We start from the raw sequence: 6,164 nt of genomic DNA, 5'->3' as shown, positions 1-6,164 counted from the left end.
GCACTCCATTGTGGTCTATGTATGATTTGTGAAGATTGTTGAATGCATGATGCCATGATTATATTACTGAGTGTGTGATGGATAATGTCGCACCATTCTTGCACACTAACTATAGAGAAAGAGAGAGAGAGAGAGAGAGAGAGAATTATACATACTCATATCATCATAAACTTAAAATTAAATTATTCAAATAAAGACTTACTTGGGTCTCCATCCTACTAGTCAGATATGATAGGAGCTTGTGATATAGCAGTCTATGGTATGACTCTACTACTCTCGCCATGCTTGTATCGACTTTGTATCTTAGGATGTGGCTCTGATGGCAAGGACCTACAGAGTCTCAAGCTTAGTCTCTCTAGAGATATCTCCTCTATTGATTCATCCTCTCCTCTATCCTCTACTATAGGAGGATCCAGGGCTATGGTCTCATCTCCTAGTTGACTGGGTGTGTCATCTCATCTTCCTCCTCCTCTTTCACCTCTTCCTACTCTATCTCCTCCTCTTCCTCCTCCTCTTCCGCCTCTTCCTCCTCTATATCCTCCTCTTCTTCCTCCTCCTCATCTTGATGATCATGTCCCTCCTCATTGCTAGGCTCCTCTAAGGCCTCATGTCCTCTCTCCTCACTTTGTGAGTCATCTCATGTCATCTATGGGTCAGGGTTCCCTTGCAAGTAGTCTAATGGAAAAATATCTCCATCAAAGCTCCTATCCCACTACGTGATGTAGCTCCATTGAACCCCAACATCACCCTAAAATGGGGGCATGACTCTATATGTATCATCATCATTTGAATCTATAAGCTCTATCTCATCTACAATAGGTCTAGGCATTGCTCCTGGTCTCATGGCACATCTTTAATGTTGTATATAGATCAGTACTCCTGTAGGCACACCTGCTCTAGACTAAATTGTCTCCTCAATTTGTCAAAATAGAATGGCATGACAATGTAGCTATGGCGACCCTCTAGAAAGCAATTTTGTTGCATGACTTGAAGTTGTTTGTCCTGACCTAGACAAGTGGCCATCCATCGGTACAGACTTTGCACAATGTCATCTAGTCACAATATATCTATCATCAGTCTCCAGTATAATAAGTCACCTCTCTATCATGATCTAGTGGTGCATGGGTAACCATATGACTGAGGCTCATCAATATCCACATCAACTAGATATTGTGTATGCCCGGTGCATGTGATGTGCTCAAAAATCTTGACTTGTAGAAGGTTCCATATCATCAAACTCTTTCCCTCCCCATATACATAGTCACCCAAGTAATGGTAGACATGAGCTAACATGCTTCATTCCCATGCAAACATAATGCATTGTTTCTCCATCACATGGATGGTGTGTGTAAGCCTCCATGCATGTGACTGCCTCACCCATTGGAGCATATGGCTAGTCCCACTATGGAAATCATGATTCTCCTCACTAATTGAACTGTGTCGGTGGGATGAAGTAACCATTGGATGAGAATCTAACCCTTCCTCTCTCGACATGCAACTCCGCCAATGCAATAAATTTGATCTCTCCTCATGGTAATCGATGAGTGATCTCTCTAATATCTCACTATCCCTCCCCTCACTATGAGTCTAAGAATGTGGTATGCATCCTCTAAGGTAACTATCATCTCTCCCACTAGCAGAACGAAAGTCTAGGTATCAGGATCCCATCTCTCCATCAAAGCCATAAGCATGGGACTATGATATCTGATAGTAGGCATATTACATACGTACCACAAACCCATTGCATGAAGAAGTTGTTGATCCTCTCAAGATAAATAAGGGATCTATATCTATAGATGGTAGTAGGTGAGTCAAGTAGTATGCTCTTGTAGGTATGGCAACTCCTGGGAAATCAGAATCATGAATCAGAAATATATCAAATCAATGACATCACATCATCATCATATCATCTAATAATTGATTCCATGTGTGCCTTTGGTCATCCTTACTAGGGACCAGGGTGCCCTACTTGTACCAAGGCACTCAAGTAAGACCAGAGTGCCCCAATGGGACCAAAGTGCCCCAGTGGGATCAAAGTTCCCTGGGAGGACCAAGGTGCCCAATAGGGACTAGAGTGCCCTAGGTGGACCAAGACACTCCTACTAGGTTGCACATGTGAATTAGGATTCCTAATCAGTCAAATAGAGCATAACCAAAAGTATGGATGCAGTTGGGTAGGCTTACCTCACCCAATGGAGCATCATTGATCACAGACTACCATAGCATCTCCATCTGCGTGGGAACTTCTAGTTGTTGATGCCGCATTTTGTGCTACATGAGCTCCTCTTCTGCAAAAAATGAATAAGACAAATGAATAGTATCATTTTCACTATTTAAGGTATTCTCTCTCCTAAACCCTAATTCTGCATATTCTGCTTAATCTTTCATATCTTGAGCTAGAGAACTTTGATTCTCACACCATTGATTATATGTTGGAATCATGTTTCAATTCTCTTACCAAATGTTCATCAATTTGCTTTTATCTTGAATCAAGATTTATCATGGGCATTTGTCATCACCTCCCTCCATTATTCAATGTGGTAAACATGATACCCTATTTCAACTCACTAATTAGCAAGCTAAAATAGGGGGGCATATAGATACCCTCAAATTTCATCACCCTTAGCAAGCATTTAGGTGATTTTGTGATTTCAACTAACAATGTGGTTTTGTGGGATGCAGTTTCTAACGTTGTACTGTAGATATCGCTATGGGATTCATTCGACATATTATGGACATATGCATTTTCCAATGACTGTTTACTTTTTTGTACATTAGCTTGCATATGCATATAGTGTCATATGGCTGCTAAAGTGGGGGCTAAATGTAGTGTCATAAATTGTACACCCTTAATTAGGGTTGTCCAATTTCACACTTAGGTTAGCACTTGCCTTAGTGTGTTGCATTTTCCAATTTAAAATTACTTTAAGCATTAATTTATTAATTTAATTTAATCTAAAATCCTCTCTTATCATTCCACGCATTATAAAATTGGGTTGTTAACTATAAGTGTACCCCTTTTTAATTTTATCTTCTTTAATTAATTAATTAATTAAATCCTAATAAAGTCCTATTTCGACCTTCAAGGCTCATTTTTGCATATCTAAACACCTTGGATTGATGCACCGAGTTGGATTTGACTTTGTAATCATGATATTTTCATCCCTAGAAATGTGGAAAAAAGTCGGCCAGACTAGTGCGACCATTATACCAGTCTCGACTTTTTCCACCCAAATTTTGGGATCTTAATTTGGTGGTATTATAATGTTCAAATCCTGTTTGGTGTGAAATTTTATCAATTCCAATTCAGCCAATTATCAAAATTAAATTTAGGTTTTCATATATATAACCTTTTATTTCCTCATTTGAAGGATTCATTCTCTAGCAATTGAAGGAGACCTCTTATGAAGTGAAAGTGCAGGTTTTATGTGGAGTCTACAATCAGTAAATTCATCATTCATCAAGTCTTCATCAACTTTTTTCATCATCAATGTATGCTTAGGAGATGTTGAAGACTAATAAGGAGATCACTGACTGTTGATTGGCTTGAACCTCTCCCTTAGGGTTTGGTATGGTTCCATTTTATTTTCATATCTCTATGTGAGTTTTCAAATCTACATATCATTCATTTTCAGATTTGCATTATTGCTTTAGATCCATATTGCATTTGTGATTTGAAGCATTTACATTGTGTTCATTTAGGGTTTTTACTCCAAACATAGGGTAGAACTCTAGTTTTGTATTTTAGCTCATTAGGATCATACAAACACATGAGATTCTAGGGTACACACCATTTTTAATACTTTATTGGCTATTTGTGAAGGTGGAAATCGCCAAAATAAGGGGTTTGACTAAGGAAAAACCCTATATAGCTACCTACACACCACTTTTCATATTGCAAGTGCATGTACAGGTTTCCAACGAAGCTGCGAACTTTCGGGAAGTCAAAATCAATAGGCACAAATATAGATCCAAAAGTAGGACCCAAACCTTCGGGGCCAGAGTGCCCACTGCTTTGGTCCTAGACCTGAGTGCCCAGCACCTTGGTCCTCTGCATTTGGTGATATTTTTTGGTAGTTCACATCTCAAGTGCTTCAATTTGTAGACCCTCAATTTCTATCTTAGTTCAAGGACAAGGATCAGAGTGCCTAGTGCCCTAGTCCAGCTCAGTCAAGCTCAAATTTTAGTGATAGATGCACATCAAAATTCCATTGTTAGATCTATAATTTGTGTCTCAATTTCATTCATGTATCTCCCTATTATTGTTGTTAACATGGTTGCTTTCATACATTTCATTAGCTTAGTTTGTTGTTACTTTGCATTTGGCTCATTTCCATTTCATATCAGCAAAAGATTAGAAACCCTAAAAAATATTCCTTGACTCTCTTTTAAGAAGAAGTCAAAGTGAATCACTTCCTTAGGCTCTTTTGTATTCCAATTTGTGAATGAGAGTGGAATTAGGTCCTAGTTTACCTGATTCCATTTTCACCCAACACACATCTTTAAGTTCTCATTCTAGGTCATCCTCATAACACAAATCAAGTTTTGGAAATCCCTAAACTTCAAGTCTTAGTATTAAACCTTATATTATTGTCTGAAAGTCAAAAACTTGTCCATCATCAATCACTATCAAGTCAAAACCCTAGCTCATCAATCTAGCAAGGGGCATGACTTTATCCTCATCCAATCACTTTGTCCTAAATTCAAGGTCTTGGCTTTATTACAATTTCTTAGGGTTACATCTTTATATTTGTAGTCTTAAAGATTGTTCATTTGTTATCCTTAATTTGCATTTTCTCATTTTTCAAAATCCAAAAACCCAAAAAAAAACTAGTTGAATTTGTCATTCTTAGTTGCAATTGTCTATTTGAAAATTTTCCAAAAATCTAAAAAACAATTGGGTTGCATTTTCATCCTTAGATGCATTTCATTTTATTCAAAAATCTCAAAGATTCCAAGAAAATTTAACATAAAAAATAAAAGCATTATCCCAATATCATTTCCAAACATCCTGGACTTTAATTCAAAACAAGCATAATGACTTAGCATTACCAATATTGTAGAGAAGGAAACCTTCCAACTAAAAGAGAATCATCCTCATATCAATATTCCTACTCTCATGGGACCATGTCATTACAATCAAATAATCAATCATGTTAATCCAATGTATACATGTCCCAAAATGTACATCAAACTTATGATGACCAAACAAATGTCATTCCTATTTCTCCATCACTTGAAGAAAAAGTAGCTCAAGAAATAGAGATCTTGGAATACAGCGTTAATAAAGTGAAGAGGCTATATCCAGATGTCCAAACTATTTCAAAAATTTAAGGTCCAAATACAAACTTAGAGTTAGTTGACAAACAAGCTCTCCTCTCACAAATAAACATGAAAAACCAATTTCAAACAATGAACACAAATCAAATCTCATTTGATCATATTCCAAATCAAGCCTCATTGGATCAACTCTCATATCAAACTCCATTCGGTCTATCTCAAATCAAAACTTGTTCAACTCAACACAATAAGAGTTTTATATAATTCAACAAGGGCCACCACCAAATATTGAACCAATTTTTCTTCTGATGCAACCAAGTGTTCCTCAAGCAACCACACAACCCCCAATTCCACAACTAATTGTGCAAACAAATCAACCCCTACCAAGGTCACATACAATTACACAACTGAATTTTCCTTTGGTTGCATCACATGTTAGTAAATATCCTCTTATGTCCTAAAATACATTAAGGGTGTCTCAAACAAACACAAGTGTAGTTACAAACACGCCACTCTTTGGAAATCAACCAAATGTAGTCAATGTGTCACCTGTCACACAAGAAGGTCAATCAACAAACAAACCACAAAACACTTATTTTGGAGTGATATCATGAACAAGATCACCCAAAAAATGAAAACATCAACCTAAAATTCTCGATAGTTTTCTTCAACAACTAGGTTGCACACAGGAGACTATTTTTTAACATGATCATCTACCCATGTCTAGCAATGGTTCATCTTCCTATCAAGAAATTGACTCTCAAATGACCTCCATGCCTCCAACGATTCCTGCATCTCGTAATTTTTCACAAGAGAAATCCACGCTATCTCCATCCAATGATGCAACCTCCCAAGGGCTATCTTGTTAGTATTAATCAGTGACT

This window comes from Cryptomeria japonica, chromosome 1 (assembly GCF_030272615.1).
Source record: "Cryptomeria japonica chromosome 1, Sugi_1.0, whole genome shotgun sequence".
NCBI lineage: Eukaryota > Viridiplantae > Streptophyta > Pinopsida > Cupressales > Cupressaceae > Cryptomeria > Cryptomeria japonica.
Note: the sequence above shows the minus strand (reverse complement) of the source record.